The sequence below is a fragment of the Chelon labrosus genome, assembly GCF_963514085.1.
Source record: "Chelon labrosus genome assembly, chromosome: 4".
Lineage (NCBI taxonomy): Eukaryota > Metazoa > Chordata > Actinopteri > Mugiliformes > Mugilidae > Chelon > Chelon labrosus.
In genome coordinates this window covers 14,808,501-14,826,694 of record NC_140340.1, presented here as the reverse complement: position 1 = coordinate 14,826,694, position 18,194 = coordinate 14,808,501, and the positions used below count along the sequence as shown (strand labels likewise).

The 18,194-nt window shown below is 41.7% G+C and overlaps 1 protein-coding gene across 1 annotated transcript in view; it reads left to right on the top strand.

The window, feature by feature from the left end:
* The first annotated feature begins 9,274 nt into the window (after window positions 1–9,274).
* Window positions 9,275–18,194, top strand: part of gli1 (GLI family zinc finger 1) — a 49,143-nt gene continuing 40,223 nt past the window's right edge. Inside the window, exon 1 of the mRNA XM_084542241.1 lies at window positions 9,275–9,585. The gene's annotated coding sequence lies outside the window, so the exon portion shown is untranslated. The remainder of the gene's footprint in view (window positions 9,586–18,194) is intronic.

The following is an 18,194-nucleotide window of genomic DNA, read 5'->3' as shown; positions in this document are numbered from 1 at the left end:
AAGTTCATGCTAATATCTGAAGGAATATTCATTCATTCATTCATTCATTTCCTGTAACCGCTTGTCCTGTGAGGGGTCGCGGGGAGGCTGGAGTCTATCCCAGCTGTCATCGGGCAAGAGGCTGGGTGCACCCTGGACAGGTCGCCAGTCTATCACAGGGCTAACACTCACATGCACACCTACAGCAAATTTAGAATCACCAATTAACCTAACCAGCATGTCTTTGGACGGTGGGAGGAAGCTGGAGTATCCAGAGAGAACCCACGCAGACACAGGGAGAACATGAACAGAAAGGCCCAGTCGGCCCATGGATTCGAACCCGGAACCTTCTTGCTGTGAGGTATCAGTGCTAACCACCACTGATCTGCCCTAAATGAATATTTCATTGAATAATAATGTTATGAACTGATTGCTATAGATGTTGACAGAATGAGTGTGACTTAATATCATAATATCCCCCTAAATCCTACACACTGAATCTGAAGGACATACTGTATTTGCTGGAAGGGCAATAAACCACACTGGTAATTTACCAGAACTGAAAATTTGAAAAATGGGACAATCCAGGAAATTAGTGCAAACTCTGTTCGGGCCCTTTATCTTTATGTCATATGTCTCTAGACTCAATCTGTGCTTGGGAGAGGCTGTGGAAGGTGTCTGTTACAATTTTTTTATACATCCAACTGAGGGAGCCAAATTAAGGTTATTTACACAGTTGCCTAAAATAATCTGTGAAACCATAATCAGAAGAAAAAATAAAAATACTGAATATTATAAGATGACATTCAAATATTCTATGACCTTGAGATCTTTAGCTAGGATTAAGAAACCTGGATGAGTGACTTTGAATCCTGGTGTCTTCAAAAACAGGTGGGCTGTAAGGAAGTGTTTCAATGAGGACAGGGGCTGCTGGATTTAAATAGTCCATGATCCAACAGGAGCTTTCATCAGCACAGCTCAGGGAATTAATGTCACAGTCCTCGTTGTTCCACCTTAACCCTCACACAGGTCTTACCGCACACTTTCCTGTGTGGACCTAATTCTGTCAAAGACGACTAAACAGAAGCCATCCAGCCGGGTTTTTGGATGCCAGCTTGTAATGTTTTTATTGTGACAGCTTACAGATTTAGTTTAGAGAGTATTCTGGATAAGATAAAAAAAAAAAAAACGACTCTCTTTATTGTATTAATAACAAACAATAAATCAGGTCAACCATTTTAAACTTTGATTTAAAACATTTTCTTTTTTTATGAATTAAACTTTTTGGAAATGCATAATGCAGCTCCTCATATTAAGAGTTCTGACTGTAGACGCTGTACGTGTGTGATTGCATACATACCCAGCACACAACAATAAGAGCCAACTTCTCTCTTCTCCTGTCTTATAAAACAAAGATGAAGATCTGTCCGCCTGATTAGAGCTGCAGGTCTGTAACAGACACACGACACTTATGAAACCAGAAAAATAACATATGTACACATGAGATTTGACTGCTCTGTGTTAGAAAAAGGGGCTATGTGTGGTTAATGGATGTTTTATTTTTAAATCATTACACAAAAATTGTATGTTGTAACTTCAAAGTTCTTCTTGTCACCGGAGTCGTCCAGCTGTAGGCGAATAAGACATTTAATATTTAAATGTGCCACTTAAGACACAGAAAAACTACTGGAAACGAGATTATAAAAACTGTGTATCTTACTCTAACTAATAACATAACCTTCTGCCAGTTTATGGCTTTCTAACATTGAATACTGTGTACAGAGCTGCACTGTTTCCATGGTGTTTCAGTTGGTGTTGTTTTCAGCCTGTATAATGCTGCCCTCTGGTGACTGTGACTCAGGTTTCTTTCTCTCTTTTTTTAAGTGCTTATTGTATACTTAAAGAAGCAAAGATGCATTTTACTTTTCTGACTTTCATAATAACTTGACAGTCAGATTAAGTGTTATTACATATACTTACTGCACTCAAAGATTTACAACTACCTGTTCTCTAGTCCGCATCACAAGCCTCAGATTTTTGTCAGTTGACGTGCAATGCAAAATGCTGTCACTTATAACTGCATGTAGTCATGTTTTATTGACAAATGCATTTTTTTTAAACACACTGTTCACACAATTCCCTCAACAAGGAAACACACATCACACACAGAGAAAAGGCAGTCAATTACACAATGCATTCAAATTCACACCGTGATGTTATAGCATGTATATACTCAATTTCCTATTTTTTTTGTCTTATTTGCAACACTAATTACATTTGCAATGCAAATACCAAATTAAAATAATAATAAGAATTAAAGAATTGTAAATAAATAAATAAAAAACACATAGTAAAATGTCCTTACTCAGCCCATCTCCTGTTTAAATTGTCTTACAGGCCGGTGTGAATAATCCATTCAAAACAGTGCTGTGGATTACAGTGACCGGCCAGCAGATAGTACACCTGCCTCCCACACTACTCACTGTCAAACTGAGTTATGTTTGCCACTCATTACGGGTGCAGCTCCACGTGTAGTAAATAAAATATTGCACTGTTAAACAATGATAGAAGAGATCTATTTCATTGCAGTGTAAAGTCATTTTCTAATTAATAATGAAACATCTTCATGGCCATTGATAATAATAACTGTAATAATCTGTAATTTGGGTAAATTTACGGGAAACAATACTTTTCTCTAACTTTGCGTCTAATCTACACGATAATTTAACAACAGTATCTAACTACTCAACATGAAGTAACAGTGCTAACTTGAAGTTGTAGTATTTCAGTCCATTCTGCACATCAGATGCATGCATAAACATTCTTTCTCAAACATTAATTGCTTGTCAGACAAATTCATAATTTGTCAATTTCTACTATGCTACTGTAGTGATTATGTTTTCTAATTTGGAGGTATTCAGCACATGGGTTGACATTAAATCAAAACTGAAATAATAAACGTGTCTGTAACACTACAGGTAACGTATTTCCAGGATTATTTTATTAAATGTCTTTAATGCATATTAAATCATCTCTAAAAAATGTATTAAATGTATCTGACGTGGAAAATATCTGCACACACATCTGCACGTGTTCTATTAATATCTACAAATAATTTTCAGTTGAAGAAATTGCGGACATCGTTACAAAATTCGCAATTCATGTGAACAAATGCATGGCAGAAATACTACACAAGTGAATGTGATAGCATACAGTGGTATATGCAGGACACATACGTGCTGCAAAACTCGCAGATTTACTTTTATTTGCATGCATGCATTGCAAAACTTGTAAATGCAGTATTACATCCTTCGATGTAGTAGTTGTGTGCAACTACTGTTTACTGTAGTAACTACTGTTTACTGTAGTAACTACTGTTTACTGTAGTACTTATATATTTTTTTACTACTGGCTGCAGGTACAACAGTACATTTCACTGTGCATTGTACTATGTATAACTGTGCATGTGACAAATAAAACCTATCTATCGATAGACTAAAATAAGACCTCTGTAGAGCGCTTACCTCTTGAACCCTGCAGTGACTAAAGGTACAGAGCCCTCATGAAGAGCTGCCCCTCCATTTATTGTCCTGCAGGCTTTCATCTTCAACATCTTCTCTCCAGTGTGCAGAGAGCTGTCGCAGGCAGTGCGCACCCTTATATGCAGTGCCTGCAGAGCTGCAGCACTATCAGCCAGGGACCCTGGGCCAATGGAAAGAAAACATGTGCAAAGGACCATCTGTAATGGAAAAACAAATCCTGTAAAAGATTTGGTGGATTTTGCTGCACGCGGGAACGGTGTCCAGCTGCCCTGAATCTTAGTGGCAGATGCTTTCTCTCCCCCTCACTTGACCAACCTGCACGTTCCTCTGTATCCCGCAGTGGCCTCAAACACTGGAAGTGTGGATGCTCCTACACCCATAAAGCACTTTCTTTAACCATCAGTAAATAATGTTTTTATTAGTGTTTGCTCGTTTGTTTACACGTCGTGACATGTGCATATCCTTGCTTCATAACTGTGGAGCTATCTTGCTGTGTCATATTAATGTATAAAAGTGCATTTCAACAGTGTAAATCTGCACCAAATGTTTTCCACTGACTAAAGACAGAGCAATGAGGAGTGAAGCAGCCTCTTATTTGCAGCTTTGAGTCCTCGTGGTCACTTGTACTGAATGGCTGGAAGCTTTTGCTTTGACTTAACCACAACATTACCTCGCCTCTAATCCATCTAGTGCTGTAAGCCCTCGATGAGCTTTGGAGGTAGACATCTGTAACTTTTATTTCTGTCCCATTCACCTTTCCTCTTAATGCTTCAGTGAGAGTAAAGGTGAGCCGGATTTGTACTTATTTCAAACCTAGTACTATGATTTTGCAAGCACAGTTTGCTAATATTATAGATAACAATGGATCACTTTATTATATATATGTGAAAGTTGTTTTTTAACCTCTGCCACGCAGTTCAACTCCGTGGAGACCCATGGTGTAATTTGCACCATTCATTAAATTTTTTCATGCATTCTTTGTTGCGATTGGTAATCTGAGCTTCTCTGCTCCTGTAATCACATTTCATCACGCTTTACCGCATCACTCTTTTTATAGCATGATGTGTCACTGATGGAAGCCAGGCCATACCATTTTAGTAGGGGAATTCCAGTCTGAAGTAATTAATTCATATTCAATCATTATGTCTGTTGAGGATCTGCCAGGCCCATCAGATTGTTTAAGCTTCATGTGACGATAGACAAAAGAGCAACAGTGACACAGTTGTACACATCAGTTTTTTTGTTTACCACAAAATATCTGCCGATACCCCCATCAAGCCTCCACCAGATATTGACGTCACATAATGTCTTGCTCTAATTGTTTGCAGAGCTACTGTTTTCTCTGTAGTGGTTGAAACACCACCCATGATGAACTCCAAATTCTGATAAATAATTGAGTCATATCATAAATGCTCATTGCTACAAAGATTAACTACCTGTTAAAGATTAAAGGGTCATTAAAGTATTAGTGCTCTTTGGACTATGCCACTGTTATACAAACTTTGTGACTATCCAAATATAGCGGAGATGTCATTATTAGTAATAAATGTAAAGTGTGCAGCAACAAGTACCAATTTAATGACCTGGTTAAACCGTGTGTCAAATATCTATTTTTAGTTGTTCTGCTGCCCTCAAGTGGCCAAAAAATAATGAATGTAGCTTTAAAAAGTGGAGTCATCCATCTGTCAGAGAACAGCTTTAACCATCTGGTCAAAATAACTGTCAGTGCAATACTATTTAAGAAGTATTAAGTGAAAATGATCCCTTTTTAATTTAATCTGAGCACTCATATACAGGCTATTATGATATGAGCTGGAAATACTCCAGCATCAGATTTCACAGCATGATGCAATGAGACCAGTAAGACCATGCACTTGTGCTGACTGAATGTTTCACCTTTAATCCCGCTCATTGATAATCTCAAGTGAAGCTGGTGCTGTATTCTCCCCGCGCTCAGATGAAGCATATGGCTCCGGCATCTGCGGGCAGATTTTACAGCCAAGAATTCCCTGCTTGGCAGCTACAGCAGGAGATATATTGAGACTAAAGCCCACGACTCTCATTGACAAAATCTCATTTAACCACTGGCCGTATGCTCTCAATGGGCACTGGACCCGGCTCAGGTCACCAACTGTTCACACTTTGACTCAGCTTTCATTGCTGCTTTGCACTGCTTCGTGAATGTAGCTGTTTTCCAATGTACGCAGAAACAAATCCCTCCAGCCATGACGCGATGAATCACGATCGCTTCATCTGAAACATGATGACTAAAACTCACTTTTTCATCATGTTTACCCAGCTGGTGGTGGTGAATGTCAAAATCAGTATGACATTATATAAGCATGTCACACATTGGAGAAATTTGTCCTGTCCATGCACATAAACAGTGACATACCAATAGGCCAGAAAAGTAGGAGATTTAATTAAATAAGAATACAATAAACAGAGTAATTGTCAGAATCAGCATCAGAGTGAGATTTATTGCCATGCATGCTTACACATACAAGGCATTTGTATTGTTGTTTGGTGCAAAAGCCATACTATGAAAAGAAGAGACATAAATATATGAGAAACAGTGTTAATTATACAGAATACACTGAAAATTTACTGTTTATATAAAGTCTGGTTTTAAATAGTAAAGTAACTGAATAACTGTGCCTGAATGATGTGAAAAAAGAGAGACAGGAAAAGGTCCAGAAAAGGTGTGTTAATGCAAAGAGCAAATCTAAAAGAGTCAAGAGTGTTGGATATATGAATGTGTACCTCATGGTAGACGGTGGTTGGGCCTCAGTAAGAGATCTCAGTGATTAAAGTTAAGTAATTAAATGAGCACTGCACGGAAAAATGGTAAATGCCAAAGCGTAGGTATTACACAATCTATCTATCTATCTATCTATCTATCTATCTATCTATCTATCTATCTCCAACTGCACCTCATAGCCAGTGCAGACAGAAAGAGAGAATAAAGGTATTTATATAATCAAATAGATCTAATATAACAACGTAGCTCTGTTAAATGATAATCTGATGATAAACTGCACAAATGATATTTAAAATCCGTGGCATCAAGGCCCGGTCTCCCTGGTCAGGTTGTAGGTGTTAGTGCTAGTAGTATCATCTCAAGAAGTTTGAGCAATACATTGAAGAACAGAAAATGTGAGCATTGCACACAGCAATATTAATAATAACCATTGAATGTGTGAATGTAATTTATTTTAACGTAAAAACAAAAGCTAAACTCTAGGCATACTTGACTGTTTCATATATATATATATATATATATATATATATATATATATCAGTTTGTTTCACTGTATATGAAAAACAATAATAATAGCCTTTAGAAAAGGAAACATAAAATGCTGCAATGTGTAAGGTGTTGCTCCATATCTTGATCCACATAAGTATGAATAGGAAATATAAGCCTTTAGCCGCTCACCCAAATAAAACATTTCCTAATCTAGTGTGATGACACTAACCTCTAAATAATAATAATAACCTCTAAAGACACATTGTTGAGATTTTCACATGCATCTCTATAAAAGGAAGTTGATGAATAACACAGACGTCATAAAACTGAAGCCTTCTAGTTTCTTTAAAACCACCTGAAACAGCTACTGCTTCTCACACCACCAGACAACACTATGAAATACCAGCTCAAAGAGTGCTGCCTTAATTTGGCATGAGCTTAAATGTCACATCATTTTCATCAGAGACTTAATGATCATAGATATGTTAGCCGATTAAGTGTCTGGCATTTGGCTTTGAGCTTCCGTCATGGCTGCAGGTATAACAGCAAACGGCATAAAGGAAACCATTTCACAGTGACTGGCTGTTATTGATCGCTGATGTTCAAAAACTCATCATCAGCTTCAGAGAATGGTCAGGAGGTCAAGAGGTCAGGAAGGACAAGAACTCCAGTCTTGGGTACGTGAAAGCACCAACATGGCAAAATATGAATCTTAGCAGGGTGTATATCAAATTGTATGCTGGAAGAATAATGAAGTATGACTGGATTTACTCATTACAGCAGTTTGGAGACAAGATATTGACAGTGGGGGAACCTATTGACCTCCCACACTCCATCTTCCACAGTTAAATGCCAGGTGCCTTCTTAAGATTCTCATTAAGAAAAACCTTTTATCCACCATTAGATGATGACGGAGAAATAACTATAGTCTAGGCCTCCTTTACAATAAATCACCACCAGATCAGATAAAGGAACATTTGTGCATCTGATATGACTGATGTAAAATCAATCCAAGAATTGTCAGTGGTACAGAATTGTCCTTCCTTGAAATAGAAGTAGAAATAAAAGGAAAATGTGAAATGTTTCAGATTTTTAGTAAAATGTATTTTACGTGAAGTTTTTTATTTTTGTGTGTATCGCTGACTTGATCATTTTTTTATGTATACCATTTCATTTTAGAAATAAAATACTGTGGACATCTACCTGTGTGTATTATGTCACTGACAGGAGAAGGGCATGACATCTTGTGACAATTCAATGTTCTGCTGGGAAACTTTTGGACCTGGCATTCATGTGGATGTTACTTAGACATGTACCACCCACCTAGACCAGACCAGGCACCCCCACCCCATAGAAATGACAATCCTTGATGGCAGCAGCCATCCCCAGCAGGATGCAGCCCGACACAGACACACACACGAAAACAGTTTAGGAACAACTAAAAAAACAAAACAAGAACAAGGTGTTGACCTGGCCTCCAAATTCACTAGATCTTAAACTGATCAAGTATCTGTGGGATGATCCACAGAGGCCCCTACCCTCAACTCATAGGACCCAAAGGCCCCCACTAACAACATTCTGTATCCAGACACCACAGGACACCCTCAGAAGGCCCATGTCCATTCTCTGATGAGTCACAACTGTCTTGGAGGCACAAGGGAGACCTACACAACATTAGGAAGGTGGTCATAATGTTATGACTGATCGGTGTATATGTCAAAGACTTTGGCACAGGCCTCTTTACATTAGACAAAGTACCACCTGCTTGACTGATATTGTACTTTACTGATGAAAGTATCCAAACAAAAATGAGATGACCAGATACCAGCTGATTCTAAATGAATCCAGGATCTGACAAGGCCGAAGGGTTTAGGTGAATTAAGTTGATCACTTTGTCAAATTAGAAAGAAAAATGCTGTGGGAAGCCTCAACTCTTAAGTAAAATCGTTGTTCCCAGGCTGTTGACTGAAGTCCAGTCCGGGTTTTGTGGTGGGTTTTCCTGGCAAGACGCAGCAATCTGCAGCATCCCCACACGTAGCCAGCCACACACGCTGTCCGAGGAGCTGCTATGAAGTTACACTAATAAAGTAAACACAAACGTTTATAGATAGATTATCCCAATTGCTAGACGGCATCGCACTTTATATAGACGCAGCCATGTCCACACAAGTATTTTATAAACATGCTGTAATGTCTTTATATAACTCACTGTAACGCTGCAAAAGTATTTGGGTTTTGTTGCAGAGGAAACGGCGATAAAGTGATAATCTAGCAGTTCGGCTGGGTGTCTGGGGGCGCATGTAAAGTTTGTGGGGAAAAACTGAAGCAGCGTGCTCCTCTTTTTTTTTTTTTTTTTTAAGAAAAACAAAAAGTGAACTTCCTGTTTCGGGGTGGTCCACAGACTGTGGAGAAAGGGAGGAGGAGGAGGAGGAGGAGGAGGGAGTGAGGTGGGGGGGAGAGAAGGGGGTGCGCATTCCCGCATTGGCTGTGCGACCAACTCCAGGGCGCTTTGCGGGACTCCATAGCCGAACATGGGGTTCAATTTTGTCACCGTTTGCGCAAAGCGACTCTGAAGATTAAAAGTATGGAGAAGCGCTTCTGAGGGAGGACGATGAGCCGGTTTCTGTGAAGAATTCAGTCATCTCCATCCGAGCGAGCCTGCCAGAGAACACAGAGGGAGAGAAAAAACGCAGAAGGGAGGCTTTTACTGGAAACTCTCGACTCTCTCAGTCCTCGGACCCCTCGGTGCTCCTCCAAGGACTCTGGGAACCAAGTCAGAAAGTTTCATGCTGAATATCCCTGCATTTACCTGAGGTAAGCCGTGCTGATGAGTCACATTCACGCTTTAAATCACAACCTAATATTGATAAATAATGTGTAGCTATGAAATTAAATTACGTGGCACTATAATTACTTTTGAGTAAAAAGGCTTGTACTTGTGTTATCGGTGATTCCATAGTGAGTCTTGTCTTTAATCTCAGGTGATAGTGCGCAACTTTTACTTGCTGCAGCATTGTCTTGATCAGCTCAGATACTTTCTAATTTGAATTCTCCAGATTTCAGTCAGTGAATTGGATTATATCTCCATCAGCCCACCTAAATACTTCATTCGCTGTGATACGTCACGTTTTGTGAATTCATTTACAAATCAGTTCCTCGTCTGCGTGAAGTCGCGCTTGTGCTGCATTTTTCGATCCATTTGCGGACACGCGAAGAACATGCTGGCACGAAGTGAGGGACTGCGAGAGTCCAGGCATCAGAACATGAAAGAAAGCTTCCCTGCCTTCATTCGTTCATCTCTTCCAGAAGCGCTTCTTTTACGGGTATGACTGCCTGCACGGTTTAAAATCACCAGGCACAGAGGAGGGTGGCACGCAGGGCCACCCGAGAACAGCTGTTTCTTGTAACCTGAAATACTTGAGGTGCCAATATCTTTTCCAAACACGAGTTAGGGCCAGGGCGCCCACAGAACAACACCATCACTGAGCACTGTGTGAGGCCTCAATGAGCTGAAAGCTCCTGACTGATAAGTGTTTCAGTAACTTACTGGTTTCCTCCTGACATGTGCTGGCTGAGGATTTCTTTCTTTCTTGCACTGAAGGCCGCTATAATCTATCTCTAATCTGAGATAGATTATGGATTCTAATCTAATTATCTCTATTAGGCTTGACTGTAGCTGCTAATGTGGGAAGATTAGGCTGCCGGTCTTCATGCAGTGGGCCCTGGACTGAAGAGCGTCAACACTGGACTCAATAGAAGAGCCAAACACTTATTTATTCCAAAGTGACAGTGAGAAGTGCTAAGCACACAGACTCACAACCTCCTTTAACAGTATTTGCACGGACAAACACTGGGAGAGAATGGACTCCTTCAATAACACGAGAGGGTGAAACACTTTATAGGATTTATTTGGCTTGTTTAAAGTGAAAGGATCGCACACAAACTATTGATATCTGGACGCTTTTATGGTGAAAGTAAGAATAATGTTTAACTTTGCAAGCTCTCGTGTGCGGAGGCTTTTCCTCGGTCAGTGCAGGGGTTTTCCTTTTTGCATTTTGTCTGATTAAATTGCAACGCATTTCAGCGCAGCACAGATCCAGCTTTTTGATTGTTAGCAGAGAACGCTTCTCAAGGTTGAGATGGGGGAGAGTCTGAGTGGGGAAAGTGCACTTGTCCTTTGGCCACGTGTGAAAAGCTCTGCAGGGGAGCTTCCTTGCCCTCCCCGGTCTTTATCAAGTGTGTTAAGGCCAAAAGGCTCCTTAATGGGAATGCTCTTAAACAAATAGACCATACAGGAAGCAACTGTCCCCCTGCAGCCAGTCACAGGTGAGGACTGACAAGTCTATCAGAGCCACATCAGAGCAGTGATCAGCCTCTGAATACAGTTGAATTTAAACAGCAAGCAATTTAATCACTGACAGCTTTGAGGGAAATTAGGAGAATGAAATACCTCCACGGCCTTAATGATGTGGAATTTTCTCCGTTGCCACCGTCAACCGCAAGTCATGTGACCCACACGTAACCAAAGGCAGGCAGCAACAAGTGGTGTGTTTTTGTCCAGATTCCATTTTAGTCCGCTCAGCAAGAAACACGCGTCACGTGACGCCTGCAACCCCCCCCCCCCATCCACCCACCAACACACACACAGTCCTCCTCCCCGACACCCTCCTCCCACCTTCCAGAAAGAGAGGGAGGTGAGGTGGAGAGAGAGAGAGAGAAGGGGGAGAAAGACCACCCTCACTGGGATCACAGCCCCTCAATCAGACCCTTTCACACCCTGTGAACCTGAAACAATCAGGGTTTAATAGCAGCTGTCTGTCTGTGCCGGCCCTGGCTGAGACCATGCAGACTCGCAGTGCAGAGCCGATCAGCAGAACAGTAGACGGGCTTGGGATGCTCCAAAGGACACGCCAGCAATGCCACACACACACACACACACACACACACACACACTCCTTTTCTGTCCTTATCCCCTGCTAGTCTTTTCTATTTTCCTCATCCACTTCAACTCTCCCCCAGTTCTGCGACGACTGATTGACTTTCTTTTATGTTCAAACAGTTGCATTCATATAATTTTTGGACATTGTTCATCAAGAGAGAATATTATTTTTATCATTAAGCCAAACTTTATCCCGGCGGCGTCATCTGAATGTCACAACAAGCCACAGTCATGCATGACAAGCGTCAAAATTCGCTGTCAGATCACGCCAACGATGCACCGAGGTCCCCTCTTCCGAGAAATACAACATCAGATATATCAAATGATGCTGAACTGAGGCAGAGGAATGAGGGAGGCGGGGGTCGTTACTAAGTAGTGGGCTGACACCAGAGGGCAAAGGCATTAGACACTTAGAAAGCTCGAATCGTATTAGCCAAAGGGCACGCATAATAGAAAGGGGAAATGTTGCAGTCATGGGAAATATTCCCAAAATCATTGTTCATGGTCACTTGCTAACTTTCCCACCCATTAGAGGACGTGCCCGACAAATTGCGGTCATGGAGATTTAAAAAAAAAGAAAAGAAAAGAATAGTTCAACCGGGATTCATATAACTACTTTTAGAGGCTAAACAACTATCAATTAATCAACCAAAATAGTTGACAGATTAATCAGTGATGAAAATAACTGCAGACCTGATCTAATTTTAGAAATGCATGTGTTTCAATTAGGCGTAATCTTGTTGGGTCTAGTCACAAAGGGGCACAGCAGGCAGCAGTGAGTGTGATGCTGAGTTCTGTTTTACAGTAAATGCAGTGTTGTTGTTTTTTTTTGCATGGGCTTATGCCTGAGGGAATATGTGCATGCATGTGATATAGATTTAAGCAGGAAAAGGTGGAGCTGATCCCCTCCCCGTCATCCTTTCTTCTTTGAATGAGGGTGGCGGAATTTTTTTCATGTATATATGTGTGTGTGTGGGTGTGTGTGTGTGTGTGTAAAAGCAGTTAGGCACGTTAGCTATCGTCTCATGTGGTCGATATTAGAAATCAAACTAATAGGATCCAGGTTAGTTTGTGTGTAGCTGTTGTGTGCACAAACAACCCACGCGGTGATACTTGCTCATGCTGCCCCTGCTCCGTTGCCTTAGCTCTGTTTTAAACAATGGGCCTGCGGTTGGGGTTTCTTTGAGGGATGGTGGTCGGCCATGGATGGCAAAGGAGAAACGTGAGCCGGGAGCAAACCTGATCTTGTAATTTTGCAGTGTGTGATTCAGTCGTCTGATGAGTCCCGATAAAAAAGCCATCTCCGTGAGGTTTAAACTGACGGCGCGGATTTGTTGTTTACAGATGCGTGTTTGTGTTTTCGCCGAGTATTTGTATTCCTTGCAAGATTAGGTGCCCGTATGTGTTAGAGTCTTTAGCGTGTGTGTGTGTGTTCGACTGTGTGTGTTCTCAGCCGCCGATGAGTCATGTCGTGCCGTCCTGTCGGCAGGCAGAAAGTGAAGAGGAGGCGGTGTTTATTATTTCACCAGGTTGCCATAGCCACGATGCATTCTGGTGCTGCCATCATGGGCCTAATTACAACACAGAGTCTGACTGTCACCCACCTCACTGCCTGCGTCTCTCTGACGTCCACCAATTAGAAAAAACACCCTCAGACCTTCTCTTACGCTGTCAGAATCGCAGGGCAGGGTCATCCTGAGAGTTTAAGTGTGATACGGCGAGGTTCTGAAGGACTTTGAAAAGAAACTTCAACTTTTAGAAGAGCCAAACACTTATTTATTCCAAAGTGAATAAATAAGTCTATAGAGAAGTTACATTCCTCCTCTTTAGCTCTTTAGCGCTTTTTGTGTAAGTCACAACATTGTCAACACAGTTTAATGTGCTATTACGTTTTACTGCAACGATAATTTCCGACTTCCACATAGTGAGAGGCGGCGGGAGACAGAGCGAGAGGCTGAGGAGTTGAGACAGAGTGCAGAGGCAGATTCGCGTTGCGTGTGTTTATGATGGTTCTTCTGGACAACAACTCCGTTATCTAAGATGAGATAACGTCCTGAGATTCTTGGCTTGGCATATGCTCTTGAGCAACTTGCTGTACCACATACCACACTCTCTTCCTCGGCGTATACAGCGACTACGCAGAAATTGGAGCAGCACAAACAGATCTGTGATTTACCACGCGTCATGTTTCGCATGTTGGACATATTGTCAGACAGGGATGCACATGGGGTCTGGTGACTTCTAGGTATTTAATTCACCTTATTATTATTTGATGCTGCACCAGAGAGAATCGGGCAACTGGGTGTTTTTGAGATTTTGATGTAATACATCAGCTTCAGTATTGATTTTTGCATTAATGTTTGATTATAATTTACCTAATTACATTAGTTTGAAGAACAAAAGCACCTGTGTTAAAAATCAAGAGCACTGGATGGTCTATGTATGTAATGTATTTATTCTAAATTCTAGAGAGTTTTATATTTTGGGGCATGTCAAAGGAAAAGTTAAGAAAATAAAGCCTTTACACACCCAACCATAGTGTTTTCTTGCCACCATCTTGCTGGACCAATGGCAGCAATAAAAAAAAAGAGGAAGAAGTGCAAGACAGCGTATTGTCATCAAAATAAATTCTACATCTAAATATTGGAGTGGGCAGAAAATGAAGAGGCGTAGCAACGGCAGCATCGCCTCCTCTGTCATAAGCTCCTCCCACCTGCCGAACAAATACAAAAGCACACGAGCTGTCACCCTGATCATGATCCCGGTGACGTGATGGAGAGTATGAGAATATTTTCTTTGCAATCTTACGGCCCTGTTAACCTCGCGGAAGTAACATTCTGTGATTCCTGTAGCTCCTAGCTGAAATCCAATTAGCCAGTTAGCTGCGGGCTACAGTTAGCAAAAGGCTAAACTGTCAGCAACATTCAACATACCTTTGACTGTCAGGAGAAGTACGGCAAGCTTGGACTTCATGGCGGGTGCATTTCTGAAATGTTTTGCGGATATTGACGAGGGCTTTATTGTGTTTTTTCTCAGGCTCTTGTTTTGGTAGCTTTGCAGTGAAGGCAGTTGTTGCAAGTGTTGGAATAATAACTTTTCCTGAGGGATTTTCTGCCATCTGATGGGATGTTCATCTGCATTTATCTCTTCTAAAGCCTTCTAAAGGTTCCTGTCAGACCCCTTGGATTACAATATGATGAATGGTTATTGTGGAAGTTTTGGGTTTTACTTGCATTTACCCAATTGTATGTGCATTTTTCTGTATATATGTTTCAGGTTTATGGAGATGCAAAACAAACTTTAATCCGGTAGAAATCCCCAACCACTGTGCTATTGTTGCTTTATACTTCATGTTTATGAGTAGGGAGCAGTGTGGTCAGTCTTCCAGACCCGCAAAGAAAGATGATTCTTTCTCTTTCAGTGTTTCGTCTGTTTTTGTTCCAGTTCTGCGTAAACAAATCTTCCTTCAACTCATTCTTTCTCCTTGTGCTCTTTCTCTGCTGCTCAGCCTCTTGCGTCGTTTTCTATTCCCGTTTCCCCGCTCTGTAAGTAAGTGACAGTCGCGAGGAGCTGCAGTGGCTCGCCGATGCCACGTTAACCAGATCAGATGCCATAACAGGAAGTCAGTCCACATTCATGGACGCCGCACTGTGACACGCGCGCATGACTTACTACCACTCCAAGCCAAATGCAGGCCGAGCTGTCACTGATACGCTGACATCAATCTGCTGTGGGTCAAAGGTAACTGCGCCCTCAGTCAAACAGCTTCATATTTAATACAACACACTCGACATGACATTTCAGTCAGCAGAGCACTTTGATCAGACCTCGGGCTCCCCGTGGAGAGTCGGGCTCTAGCAAATGATTTAGGGAAAACTCTGCACCTTCATTTGAATTTATATGTAACATCTGCTGATTGTTTTCGTAGCAGAAACGGGACGATAAATCCAAACTCAAAGAGAAGCATCTGGGACCAAACCGAACCTATTGAGGCTAAACATCACGGCAGTACATGATTAAGAAAAGTGTGCTTGTTTGGTTGCTTTACTGATAGCCTAAACCGACTGGGGTTTCCTTCGCTAGCATCAAATATTGTTTACAGACGTGTTCCCTGTGGTCTGCTGCCATAAAACGTACATGGAAACTAGGAGTCAAGTTTGTGTCGAGCTAGTTATTCAGAAAATAATTCCCTACAGGAAACAACAAACTATTGAAAGGTTACATTTTGTGAGGTGTAATTAACTTTATTTCAACAAAGCTTTGGCCGTGTCTTGTTTCCAGCAGAGACAAAAAAAAAAACGAAGAAGCCTTTCCAAACACTTTACAGTAACAGAAAAATATAGTTCCTGTGCTCATGTATTTGCAAACTTAATTAAGCCTTTAGAAAAACAATATTATTGGCACATGCTAAGAAAGAACTTTCCATTTTCATTAACAGTGGAATTTGTCGGAAAGGAAAGAAGCAAAGGGTGAAGGAGTAAAACATTTCATAGTGAATGTGGAGGAGTTGGAGAGAGAGAGAGAGAGAGAGAGAGAGAGAGAGAGATGCAGATTGTTTTAAATCCGCAGCGAGTCAGGCTCTCAAATTTATGCCCATGGGCTGCTTCTTGGGTGGGCTGCAGGGAGGGCGGTGCGCTAGCTGGAGCAGGGGAAAGTTGCCGACTCCAGACTGTTCGCCTTGCTCTGAAGCTTTTCCTGCTGGAACACATTTACAACTCAACCGTCCTGACTGGCTGACTGACTGCCTGGCCCTGCCCTAACCGACTCAACTACAGCAACTTTTCTGACGCTCACCGAGCGACCATAGCTTTTCAGTGTTTTCGGTATTATTTCTAACTTTAATGGCGTCTGTTGTTTGTTTTTGTTTTTTTGTTTTTTTTTTTAACATTCCTGGAAGCTGCAACAGTACAAAAGTTTTTATGAGTAAGAAACTGTTACGCCGTTTTACAGACAATGTTTTTCTTTTTCATAAAAAAGAGACATTCCTTGCTTAAACTGATTTCCGACGCGAGGTAGTTTGTACTCGAGAAACGACAGAAACAATTCACATCTCAGCCCAAGAACTTGGATCAGATAAGGCATGATTCTGGCTGCTCTGTATTTCGTGCCAGCAGTGACTGTTTGTTTTGCTCAGCATGAGAAAGATCCGGGCCCACATCTCGCCTACAAATAGATTCCCTCATGTTTAGGATGAGGGAGAGTAGCTCACTCAACAAGCGGCTATCAAGCGCTGTTCTTCTCTGTAACGATACATAGACTAACAAATATTACAACTTTAACTTATAAAGTGAAACTAGACCTCAAACACAGTGTATGAGTTTCAGTCCTTCCTCACGTGGTGTCCTACTTTTACACTGAAAGGCCTGCTCAGTGTTGAGTTTCTCAAACTTTTGAAAACAGCCTCAGTGAGGGCACAGGACTGCAGCGAGGATACGACTCCAGCAGCATTTAAATCAGCTCCCCGCAGAGTAATAATCTAAACTTCAGAGGTAACGTCCTGGCACCTACACGTGTTCATGGTGCGCACATACACACTGCATCAACAGGACACCTGAAAGAAGTCTTGTTTGACTTACGATTTTAAACTTTAAAACATAAAAGCGCTGCTTTTGTAAAGAAGAGAAATGTGTGTGGGTGTGTTTCTTCTGCCTCGCTTCGTTCCAGCCTGCGCGTCTGGCTGCTTTGCGAGCTAATTCAGTCTGAAGGTATTACGGTTATTGGAAGGCTTGTAAACCATTAAGTCTTTATTTACAAGAGAAAGAAAAGAGGGTCTGGGTGACTGTGTGTGCGGGGGCGAGCTACGTCTTGGTACGACCGCTGACCCCACTGTGAGCGTTCGGGACTCCTCGCCCGGCAGGCCCGCGGGCCATCTGGTCCCGTCTGCAGACCACTCCTCAATTACATAATTGTGCCCATTAATTACACGAGGAGGGCCTTCATTTCCTGCTAGCCCATAACTAACAGAGAGACAGCCAGTAAAGAAGGGCTCTAAAAGACACACATGATTATAGTGAGTGTGGTGAAACATGAAACACGGCCTTCCATGTATGAGCCCAAGGTTAAAGAAGCCGCATAATGCACTGTACGGTATTTCCAGCCTTACGTTGAGTGACTTTATGTAGCTTGCATAAATCTACATCGTAGCTGTCGAGTAAAGCGGGAGGGAAGCGACGCGGCAGCACAGCTGTTCAACGGTGTTCTTGATGTTAAAATCGACAGCGCAGTTTGTTGTTCCTTCTGCATCGGTAGCTAACGTTTTTGGCCACACACTAAGCTCCCTGCAGGTCATGTCTCCTGGAGAAGAGACGGAGAAGTGGGTTTACCAACATGTTGCGACTGGACGGATGCAGGTGTGATGGCTTCACACCGTGGTAGAGCTCAGTCTCAGCATGATTGTAGAGAATGTAAAGACTTATTTAAAGGGCAGTCCGTTCACATTATATTACAGACGTCGGCACACACAGCGAAGCTTAAAAGTGAGATT